This window comes from Psammomys obesus, unplaced genomic scaffold (assembly GCF_907164565.1).
Source record: "Psammomys obesus unplaced genomic scaffold, mPsaObe1.curated_primary_1811, whole genome shotgun sequence".
Taxonomy (NCBI): Eukaryota; Metazoa; Chordata; class Mammalia; order Rodentia; family Muridae; genus Psammomys; species Psammomys obesus.
This window is the reverse complement of record NW_026596166.1, coordinates 2,151,603-2,163,589: the sequence shown is the minus strand read 5'-3', so window position 1 is coordinate 2,163,589 and position 11,987 is coordinate 2,151,603. Positions and strand designations below refer to the sequence as shown.

At 49.4% G+C, this 11,987-nt stretch overlaps 1 protein-coding gene across 6 annotated transcripts in view; it reads right to left on the bottom strand.

Moving 5' to 3' along the window:
- Positions 1-11,987, bottom strand: part of Tmem229b (transmembrane protein 229B) — a 50,096-nt gene that overhangs the window by 33,237 nt on the left and 4,872 nt on the right. For 2 of the 6 annotated variants that reach the window (XM_055595478.1, XM_055595477.1), the window contains exon 1: positions 9,451-9,615. The exons of 1 other annotated variant lie outside the window; for it this stretch is intronic. The gene's annotated coding sequence lies outside the window, so the exon portion shown is untranslated. Of the gene's footprint in view, positions 1-985; positions 997-8,865; positions 9,063-9,242; positions 9,280-9,450; positions 9,616-9,800; positions 9,820-11,987 lie in introns of those variants that run through there. 3 more of the 6 variants (XR_008718801.1, XM_055595479.1, XM_055595482.1) reach the window with 3 other exon arrangements.

Sequence of the window (11,987 nt, the reverse complement as noted above, 5' to 3'; positions counted from 1 at the left end):
TGTGTGTGTGTGTGTGTGTGTGTGTGTGTGTGTGTGTGTGTGTGTGTGTGTGTACATATTCTTGCGTGTGTGAGCAGAAGCATATGTGAAGAGGCCATAGGTTGACATGGAGTTTTCCTTAGTCACACTCCAGCTTATTTTTGAGACAGCATCTCTTACTGAGCTCGGCACTCAATGATTCAGTGGTTTGGGCCAGCAAGCTCCGGGAATCCACCATCTCTGCCTTCCTAGTGCTAGGATTATAATGTGCGCTCTGGTGCCTAGCTCTTACACACGTTCTGGGGATCCAAACAGAAACCTTCATGCTTGCATGGCAAACACGTTACCAGTGGAGTGACCTCCCCAGCCTCAAATACCTGATCCTTTTCTCCAGCTTCAGCTTCCCTGAGTGCTGAGTAGGTACTGGTACACCTGACTTGACAGTTACCTTCTTTGTTTTAATTATATGTATTTAAATGTGCTTGTGTAAGGGTATCTGTAAATGACAGTGCTCATGGAGGTCAGAGGCTTTGGATCCTTGGAACTGGAGTTGTAAGGAGTTGTTGGGAACAGAAGAAGGGTCTCCTCCTGCCTCTGCATTCCTAGCCCGGGGATTAAAGGTGCCACCACCGCCCAGCAGCAGTAGGCCTTCTTAACTGCTGAGCCACCTTTCCAGCCCTGATATTTATGGTTTTAGTGAAATACGTATCAAAAGATGTTAAGTCAGAAATCTTAAATAAGACACCAAGATACAAAAGGTATAGTGTTCTCCAGTGTGACACCAGTCAAGGATGGCTGTCTTCAAAAGAAAGGTGTGTGCAAACTCCTTCCCCATACCGAGGGCACAGATGGTCAGGATAGGCAGATGCTGCAGGGCATCTCTGCAGAGGAATCTGGAGAATGCTGCTCCTGGGCAATGGGTGGTGAGCAGGGCTGCTGCAGGACCACTCAGGAAACTTGACGTCTGTTCCCTGCAAGTCGGGGTATGCAGATGGGGAACCACAGACCGGCCGTCAGCTGGGGGAAGAGGAGGGGAACTGAAGATCTGGGAGTACGTCTGTACTCCAAGTTCACTGCTCCAAAGGGTATGGGACTGGTTTCTAGAACTAACACGTGGGAGAGAATGGACCTCATCCAAAGGACCTTTGAGCTCAAGCTAGTGAAATGAGACTGGAGGTAAATTTCTGGCTTTGGGGACTCAAAAGCCAGAACAATAATATTGAAGGATGATTTTCTCTTTTTTATTTTTTTGTTTGTTTGTTTTGAGATAAGGTATCACTTTATAGTCCAGGCTACCCTGGGACTCACTACGCAGCCCTCATTGACCTTGAACTTGTGGTAAGCCTCTTGCTTCAGCCTCCTCGATGCTGCGATCATAAGCATGAGTCACCACGTCCAGTGATAAATTTTCCATTGTGAATATCTCAGCAGCTGGGGAAAGAGTGATTTTTGAGAAACCCACGAGTGTGGGCACAAGAGAAAGAATCAGCATTAAATGCAATCGAGGCCCAGAAAACAATAGTGCTGACCACGGAACACTCTCCGGTCCTTTGCAGTTCAGCGATAAAGACATGGATGTCTGAAGAACTGAACTGAGGCCATGTTTGTGACTCAGAGGGACCACAGGACCCTCTACTGCTCATGAATAACCAGAAATCTTAGAAAGCCAGACTGACTGTGCATGGATGGGAAGGGAAAGAAGAAAACTCACTGAGTAAACATAACAGCATCCCGGGGCGCAGAACTGTTCCTGAACAGCTATTAAAATGAAATGTTTGTCCTCATCATTAAAATGGCCTCCCGGGGAGCTGAAGGTTAGGAGCAGCACTTCAGAGCACAAGCTGTTCTTCTAGAAGATCCAGGTTCCAGTTCCAGGAACCCCAGGGCAGATTAGAACCTCCTTAACCCTAGAGTTCTAGGGAACCCAATGACCTCTTCCGGCCTGCATAGGTACTGAATAAACACGTCGTGCAGAGACATATATGCAAGCAAAACAGGCATACACATAATTTTTTTAAAGGAAGCAAAGAAGGGGAAAAAAAAAAACATGAGTAGGCAGGGACAGAAATGATTGGCTTGGTGGGTTCAGGGGGAACTCAATTGCTCCTCAACCTTGAATATAATATAATCAGGTAAAAAACAGCGGATGCATAAGGATGAATTAAAAGAGTAGATAGATCCTTATATAAATGGTCCTGCTCAAAGGAGACCCAGGCGGTCCAATTCCATGAGCAAACGGGCCATGACCTCTAGCACTCCAGCTGAGTTCATGGTTTGGCCCTGTCCCTTCAGGCGGAGGTAGGGCCGGCGGACGGACGAGGAGAGTCCTCACAGGCGCTGTGTTACCTAGGAGGTTTCAAGCGAAGTCCTGAGGACCTAGGAAGCAGCAGGGGAGGAGGGGAGAGGAGTCTGCCAAACCCAAAAGCAGAATGTGAAACATCCACGAACAGACAGCTGCCCTGGCTGCAGCTTTCCCTAGAGCCTGCCCCGGGGCAGGACGGGAGAGGATGCAGTAAATGAAAAAGCTTAAGTTTTAAAGAGAAGGCAAAGGAGTAGGGAGAAGAAAGGCACACCAATGCCACCTCTCTGCTGCCTCAGTAGGACAGAGAAAGGAATAGCTTACCTGTTACTCCATCACTAGGAAGCTCTTACTCTAGCTTCTAGCTTTACCCCTTAATTTCCAGCGTGGCTTCCTCCTCCCTCCACTCCACCCAGGCTTCCCCAGCTCTGACTTCCATCAGTTCAGGATGAGCTGAGTTCTCCCTTAGAAAGGCCAGAGTCACCCCCAGTCCCCTGGATCATCCAGCACGCTTCCTAGAAGACAGGTCACAGACAGTCTCATGTGGCAACTCCCTATTTTATACCACAAGGAAGCCAAAAGCCAAAGAATTTACATTCCATGTACAGTCACCAAGCTGAGTCCAAAGCCTGTCTCCTTGTCCCTAACACATGACTCTATCAAATAGCTTCTTAACAGCTCTCCCAGGCCTCCTCCATAACACTCATTCCTTTCCATAAACACCCCCAAATGATATGAGACATGGAGTTGAATTGTCTAGGACTGAGGACACTTACCACTGAAGTAGCTAGTTATCCCTAAATGGAGTAATTGGTGGCCATAAATCCTCTCTCAGAACAGGGTAGCTTGATGGATATAGGGTAATCTGATGATTATAAGGTAAACCGTTGTTTTTCATTTGTTTGTTTGTTTGTTTTCATTGCTGAGGATTGATCCAAGGTCATCGTGTACGCCAGGCAAATTCTACAGCACTGAGTTATATTCCAAACCCTAGTCCAGTGTTTTCTGTACCTCTGAGCCCTCTCTCCAGCCCCCATTTTCTGTTCTTTGCAAAGTATATCTGGGACTCAAGTCATTATCAAGTCCCCCAAATGTGATTGGACAAGGGAAGAGCTTGGAGAACAAAGACTAGAGACAGGAATCTGCTACGAATGAGCTACTCTGACGGTCAGGAAGGTAACAGAAAGGAAAATGCTGCCCAAGTGTCTGTTAAACAAGAGGAAAACGTTAGCATCAGAACGAAACAGGGTTTATAAGATACATTACTATGCCAAGCAGAAAGCCTGTTCCCTTTATAATAACTTCCAGGCCATCTGGTCTACATCCCACTGCAGGGTACAGACTTCATCTTCTTTCCTCAACACTCACGAGGATGCCGGTTTTCAAGGCTCTGTACTTCCATCTTCCTTTAGCTGGCCACATTTAGTTCACATCAACTCTCCTTATATGCTCACGCTTCCACTTCTGGCCACTCACCAATATTTGTTCTATCACTCAATCCAATCCAGCACTCACAATCTGCAGCTTAACCAGACCTCAGTTCAAGTCCCAGTCTGGACACTCTCTAGCTGTACGAGAGGTACTGTTGCAGAGACTCGGTCTTTCCAGCTGGAAAGTGGGAATAATCAACAGTGCCTTCCTCAGGGGAGAACATATGAAGAGTACTTAGTCCAGTGCCTGGCATACAGCAAGCATTCAACGTGACTGTCGACTGCCAGTGCTCCAATCATGGAAGCCAGCTGAAATTCCATGTGTGGAATTAAGTCTCAGAGCACTGAAATGGGTCACCCAAGGTCAATCCAGCAAGTGAGTTAGGGAGTATTCCCAGATTTATCGATTTTTGAAGATGTTTCCTTAAAACAATGTCAGTGTCCAGTGACCTAGAAGTCTGGGTGTCTGATGGCATCCAACTATCACAGCTGGTGATTTAGGTACTTTCACATGCCAGGAACTATGCACACAAAAGTGTGAGGGTGCCTATATTAGGTCAGTTCTAAGAGGGTCACTTCATTGCTTTGGGCAAGCTAAATAAATAAATAAAAAGCCCTGCACAGTATCGGAGAAAACTCCAGATCTGCTGCTTATGCTGCCGAATGATAGCAATATTTATTGTCCGTATTTGTATTATGATGTAGATAAAAAGGTGACCAATGTCCAGGTTCCTGGCTTTGCAAGTGTGTGCGTGAAAAAAATGTGTGCGTGTTTTAATTGGGAAAAAGATGGAGGAAGATCCTAAGGAACTAAGATAGAGACTAGTTAAGGACACTGCTAGACAGACAATGAAGGCTGTCTGTACACGTGCTAAACACAGATCCATGATCCTCCCTGAGGACTAACTCTGGTAGTATCGGAAGGTGCTATGCAAGCTGCAAAGGGAGAAAAGCAATCACTAGTCCTACCCAGCTGTAAAAGCTACGAACCACAACTGCCCTGGTGAGACATTCTCAATGGTGCAATAGTTGCCCTTTTATCTTGGGGGTAACCAACAGCTATTTAATTGGACTTAAGGCCTGCTTAGGAGGAAGGAAGTCATGCCAGGTACTGCAAACTAGCTAACTACTCCGGCTGGAGAGGTCACAGACCCTAGAGCAGAACCGACTACAGCCAGTTTCCTAAATCAGTATAATTTTCAACAGGAACCTGCAGGCTTGTCTTTACACCCACGGATGAGTGTAGCTCTCGGTCCCTCATCAAAGACGCCTCTTTTTGAGACATGGGGGGACTCTTACAGAGATGCACAGCTGTCAGATGTAGAGAATAAATGGCTGCGGTGGTCCTCATCCATGAACGATTCATGACAACAACACAACCCCTAGACCTAAGGGTCAGAGGAAACCACTGAACAGGGTGTGAAAAGATTTTAAGAGCCGAAGTACCAGGACACCTGCCACTAGATAACATCTTCCGGACAGGACAGGGAAGCAGCAGCCATGAAACCTCAATGATACGGCTGCCTACACAAGACATGCGCGCTGGCAGCACCGACGGACATACCAAAATGGATGGAGGAGATTTCTCAAGATCCTACCTGCAGGCAATCACCGGCTGCTGAGAGAGGGAGAATCAGCTTTCTTTAGGGATGAGTCCCCTGACCTATCCAAACCTAAGTGGTCAGTCCTAAACACAACTACAACGAGCACCACTACACAGACCCAGTAGGTTACAATGAATGAATAGACCAATTCATCTTTTGAGCCCACCTGATAAAGCAGTCAGAAGTGGATGCTCCAAAGTGTCCTGAGTGTGGGAGCTCTGGAGAGAAGAGGTGTGACAGAAATGCTCTCACTCATTAGGTCCCCTTGTCAACTAGCTCTCCTAATACTACATGGCCAGTGAAATTTTACACGTTGCCAAGATTCTAGAGGAAAGAGCGATTTCAAGACCCAAGTCCTGCCAACCATAGAATGTTTGCCACAATATTAATATTGCTGACTCTTTTATAGCACCAACCATGACAGAGACCAGGAGGTCTCAAAATCCCTGGGAGCCATCAGAGAAAAACAGATGGTGGGGTCTAGAAGTTCAGATAAGCAAATGGCAATGACTGTCTACTCTTTAGATTGCTAGACTTGTCCATGTCCAATCTCATGTCACAAAACTGTTCGCATTAGAAAGGGATTGAAGTTCCTTTAAGAACCATTCTTTGAAAGAGTAGCAGGCCAAGGCCACCCTACAATTTTAGCCGCACTAAATTTATAGGTAGGGGAACTGATGTCAAAATGAACATTAAGCAGAACCTTTGTGTGGAGGAGTGAAGGAGCCCACTCCTGGAGCCCAAAACGTGTGAGCAAAGAGAAGCAAGCAGGCTTTCCACGTTAGCCTGAGAATGAGCAGGGTCACTTAGTCAGCCTCTGTTTTATGGTGGGTCTGTGTGCCAGGGGTAGCAACCATTTCCTTTTCCACAAATGGCGGCAATGTGGAGCATTCCATAGCTTGATATGAGGTGAATGTCTTTTTTTTCCCAGCCAAGATATCATTATTTAACCCTTGTTGATCTAGAACTCTATGGCCTCAAATCCTCGTCTTTACCACCTAAGAGCTGGAATTACAGGCATTTGTCACCATGCTTAGCCCAAACCTACAGCACCAAAATTCTCTTCAAGCATCTCGGAAACGCATACGCCAAGAATCATAAGACAATTGGTTTTAAACCTTCTCGAATCCCAGGAGAAGAATGTCAACACACAACAGCCAGTACGCTGAGTATGACTTGAGGACCATAACCAAAAATGCTGGCTTATGTCCATTTTCCTCAAACTGCCTTACACTTTTCAAAAACAAACATTCTAGTTTCTGAAAAGGCTAAAGGGAGGAAGACAAAAAGATATAGCCAGTTTCAGATTATCTTAATCCCTTTCCCTATTCCTTCCTTGGCCAGGTATGAACAAAGGGAGCTGAGAATGTGCCAGGGCAGAAATTGTTCACACTTTAAAAGGAATGTTCTCTCTCTCTCTCTCTCTCTCTCTCACACACACACACACACACACACAGTCACCAAATTCTAAGGCACCTTGTCTGTAATTAGGGGGTAGAAAGAGTGGGGAAGAGAGGAGTGACGAACACAAATTCGAGAGCAGTTGAGCAGCAGCAGGGTTAGATTTCCTTTTTCTCCCTCAAGGACAGCCAGATCTGATATGGCTGGCTGAGGCTAAGCCAAGCTGCCCCCCTTTACTGCACTCAGCCAGCTCTGTCCCTGTGGTGCCAGAAGCCACCACATCATCAGAGACCCTTTTCAGAGCTTTAACTGTGACTGCCACTCACGACCTAGCTTGTCATCTCCTTCGGAAGAGCTCGAAGATGTCCCATGAGCAGAGGCAGACAGAAAAACCACCCCACCGCCTGTGTAACGTAGCAACTCTTCTGATAAAAATGACACTTTTAAAACTAACACCGACCTTTCCCTATCGCAAAAGCTGTAATTTAGCTCTTCCCTGTAAAACGACACTATCCCCTTTAGAAACAATCGGAGTCAACTGAAATAAACGTAGTATAAGACTCACTAACTCTGCTAATATCTTTTATTCAAGGACTCCAGGCTCTTAAATCAGTTTAGAAATGTAAGAAATCATGCCCCATTCTTTTCTTTTCTTTTCTTCTTCTTCTTTGTTTTGTTTTGTTTTGGTTTGGTTTGGTTTTTTCCAAAACGGGGTTTCTCTGTGTAGCTCTGGCTGTCCTAGACTTGCTCTGTAGACCAGGCTGGCCTTGAACTCACAGCGACCAGCTCGCTTCTGCCTCCCTGCGTGCTGGGATTCCAGGTGTGCCTGTGCCACCACTCTGGGGCTCATCCCATCACTTTCAAAGAGGGGGTCAAGAGAGCTCCATGTTCTTACCTCCCAGTCTGTGTATCTGAAGAACACCCAGTCCATAGAAAAGCCTTCTTGCACCCTTTCTGCTGGGGAGGTCAGGCCTCTGTGCCACTATCCTCAGCTGTGAATCAGCCTGGGATAAACCCAGCCTGGACTGGGCAAAAACCAAGCCCACCTAGCTGGAGGGAGGGGCCCCACAGACGTGGAGCTGCCTGTGTTGTCTCTGCTAGCCACCCGGCCTAACCTTAGTCACCTCAGTTCCAGGACCATAGACGAAACGCTCAGACACTTCCTCTTCTCCTGTAACCCCCTTACAAGTCCTGCAACCTCCCTTGATTCTGTCTTGAAGTGGCCAAAATCAACACTAGATCAACTTAGCATTCCTCTCCAAAGATCGGTGTTCCGTTGCCCCTACTGCCTGTCTCTGGTTCTGAATACAAAGTCTCAGAAAGGGCAAAGAAGTGTTATCTCATCCCGCCACTCACGTCTCTACTTGCAGACCCACCCTTGGTCACAAGCTCCCTCACAGAGATGCAGGAGAACCACCCAGAGACTACCGTGCCTCCTGACTTCCGTTGGACCACAGACAGAAGCAGATGTAGCCCTGCCTTCCAACCAGGTAAATGACCCAAGCTCCTGGATGGCTGTGCCGCCACAGGACAAGAGCCAATGGTCACATGCAAGCCCATCCAAATGCTGAAGGAGCCTGGTTTCTGGGGACACAGATTGGGGATCGGGGTCTCGGAACCCGACCCATTTGTCTTGCAGAGAGAAAGACCCTGTATCATTCTTATAGCCGCTCCACCAGCTCTCTCTTTGACCCCTCTTCCTGGTACACAAGAAGCAAAACAAGCAAACAAACAAAGCCCCTAGGCTTCCTGAGGATCCCAGATCGTTTGTTATTGGGGCGCAGCGAACACTCAACAATGGGTGAGCAGAGCCCCAAGGCTACACTGGTGTGCAGCTTCCAAGGACCCTCCAGCGTGAGAGCAACCACGGCAAACTCTGTGCCCAAAGCGATCACGCAACCACCTCCTAAGAAACCCCAGGGAAGAAAAGGAGATACGGTGCGGGGAAAGAAGGGAAACGGGTCAGTTTCTGACTGGTGACAGAAAGAGAAAAAAAGAAGACACCTGGGGAAAACGCCAATTCCTCTCTGGCCTAGCCAGAAACAGGGCTGGCTCCATGGCTCTCCATCCCAGCCCTCCATCTCCCACCAGGAAACAGCGATGGTGTATGCAGACTGGCAGCCAGGGGCTGGCCACTGACCTAGGCACCCACCTGAAAAAGAATGCCCAATCACCCAGTTCCTTCATGCACGCGGAAGAGAAGGCAATAGGGTCGTTTTGACAAGACTCCTTCTCCACCAGCAAAGCCAGGGGTGTCTGTGGTTCTCACTCCCAAGACTTGGCTCTCCAGTTTTCATCCAGTCTGGCGCCCCCCTCTGTCCTTTCCAGAGGGCCGCGGGGTGCACGCCACTGGGGGGGGAGAGGGGGTATCAATCTTCAGAGGGCTGAGATCCTCAGCTGAATCTTTCACCCTCGGCTCAACCCAGCACCCCTTTGTTTCAGGCGGGGAAAGTTGCCAGTGTGCACCCCTTTCGCCAACACGCCCCCCTGCGCGCCCAACCCCCGCAGGAAAGCCAAGCTCAGACACACCATCCAATCTGCGGCTCGCTACCCAGCCAGCCCCAACAGCCTCTTCGAAACCGAAAGCAAAGAGGAGGCGGGATCCGGTAGTGTCCCCTCACGAGGTCGCCGGGGCTTCCCCATCACCACCCCATCACCCGCACCCCCGCGCTCGGCCCCGCGCAGACATCTCTGTCCGCGGCGGAAAGGCCTCTCTGCGGGCATCGCGGGCACCTACCGGTGCAGGGCCGGGGACGAGGACAGGGTTAGGCAGGACGGGGCCGGGTGGCCGTCTGCCCGACGCAGGTGCGGCCAGGAGCGCGGTCTCCCGGGCTGGCTCCCGCTCCTCCTCCCGCGCCGGGACTCGGGGCGCTCTCCTGCGCCGCCTGCACCCCGCCCCCACGCCCGGCGCTCGCCCCCCCTCCCTCGCCGAGTGACCGGACGAGCCTCCCCCACGCGGCCGCCCGCCCGCCCTCCCGCTACTATTCCCGCATCGAGTGTCCGCGGCCGCCGGGGCGGCTCGGAGCTGCAGCCGCTGCTGCCCCAAGGAACCCAGCCCCAGGCGGCGGCGGCGGCGGCGGCACTCACCCATAGTACGGATGCGGTGCAAACTGCACATGCTCGCGTCTGACAGGCGCTCTGCCCCCGGCCCTGTTTAACTCCTTCGGCGCCCGCGCGCGTCCGCCGGGCCCGCTGCCCCCGCCGGCCCAGCCGCCTCTCGCCACCCATCCTCAGCCAGCCGGCTGCTCTGCCGGGACTCCGCTCGCCTGCCCCGCGGCCCCTGAGGCTCAGGTGGCTGCTGGGAAAGAGTCCTCGGCCCTCCCTGCCCAGAACACTCCTGCATTCCAGGTGTGGGCTGAGGGTCGCCTCCCGGATTGTAAGAGTTGCAGGGAACCGCTTTGGACAGCGTTCACTTTGGGTATCGTGAAGGTTCAGGCTACCAGAGGTCCACGCTTCACACGGCGTGGTGTTGCTTCCCCATTTCGTGCCCACATTGTGTCCAATGCAAGTTCATCACGGAAGCAGCCAGACCAGGTCGTTGCTTTTTTTTTTTTTTTTTTTTTTTTTTATCATCGTCATCTTTGTTTCTAAGATGGAGAAACTGAAGCTTGTGAAAATTAGAATTTGCCTCAATCAAGGCCCGAACCTCCAAGGTCCACGATTATTTGGATCATAACCATTAAACGGAATATGTTCTTCCTGAGGTCTTCTTAGGAGGTGCAAAACAATGAATGTCACAGAAAACAAACAAACAAATAAACAAAAGCAAAAGCCGAGTTCAGGTAGGCCTCTCAAATAGCCGTGGGTCCTACAGGAAACCGGAGTGAAATTCCCCGTTCCTGGTGCTGAGTGCTTCATCCAAGAGGAACTGACAATCTTGAAAGTCTATAATGCCACTTGGGGAGGTTTTCTTTTCTTTTTCCTTTTCTTTTTTTAGGCAAGGTCTGATCTTGAACTTCCTATCTTCCTGCACCCACCTGCCCAACGCTGGGATGACAGGAAGGCCCCAGATCTGGCATGGAAGTGGAGGCCTGTCCTTTTTTTAAACAACACAACCAGAGAGCAGTCTTCCACAATTCCCACATACACTATGGTGCCTAGGCCTGATCTGAGGGGTCTGGAGGTTTGTTCTCTAGGCTGAGACTGTAGCCCAGTGGAAGAGCAAGTGTTTAGCCTTCTGGAGGCCTAAGATTCACCTTCGAAGTGGGCATATATACATTTGTGTGCGTGGGTGGGGCTCATGCGTGCCCTGCCCACCCCCTCCCAAATCAACATAGAAGTGGAGAGAAACTTAGGAGAAGGGGTTACTGTATTAGTCAGGGTTCTCTAAAGGAACATAACTGATAGAAAAACATATGTGGGATTTACTGGTGTACCTTACATACTGTGGTCCAGCTAGTCCAAAGGAAGGTCCAAGGATCCAATCGTTGTTCCGTCCAGTCCACGGGGAAGTCCCTTGGAAGTGGGGTTCTAATGCCAGTAAGGAATGCTTCAGCAGCAGAATGGATGAACTTGCCGGTAAGAATGAGGGCAAGCTGGCAAAAAGCAAAAAGCTTCTCTCTTCCATGGCCTTTATGTAGGCTGCCAGGAGGTGTGGTCCAGTTTTAGGGAGGGTCTTCTGATGTCCAACAACACAACCAAGAAAAATCCCTCACAGGCGTGCCTAGCTGCTTGGGTTTTTAGTTAATTCTAGGTGCTGTCAAGTTGATAACCAAGAACACGCACCGCAATGACCAAAGAAATTGCAGCACTTACTTCCTTTAAAAAAAAGTGTTTAGCACTTACTTCCTTAAAAAAAAAAAGTGTTTAAGTTTTCGCCTGCACGTATGTACACTACTAGGAACCCCTGGTACTGAGTTACAGACTGTTGTCAGGCACCATGTGGATGCTGGGTACCTAACCTGGGTCCTCTGCAAGAGCAGCAAGCGTTCTTAATTGCTGAGCCATCTCTCCAACCCCATCTACCCACTTTTTACAATGTGCCAAGTGGACAAAGAGGTCTCAGAAAACCAAGGCAACACAAGTCAAGAAAGGAAGGTAAAGCTCATCCAACCAACCTTGCCCCACTCAAGATAAGAAGCCAGGCTGCTTTTCTATTTTCTGAACCTAATTGGATCCCCTTGATTGCCTGATGAGACCATAGATTTTTCCATCAGTCTTATGTCCCTAGGCAGGGTATTCAAAGATCAACAATGACACATCTCTAAACTAAAGTGGGCAGTGTTGACCAGGGCCTTTAAGCCCATCCCATACACACTATGTTCTTGGTCTGGA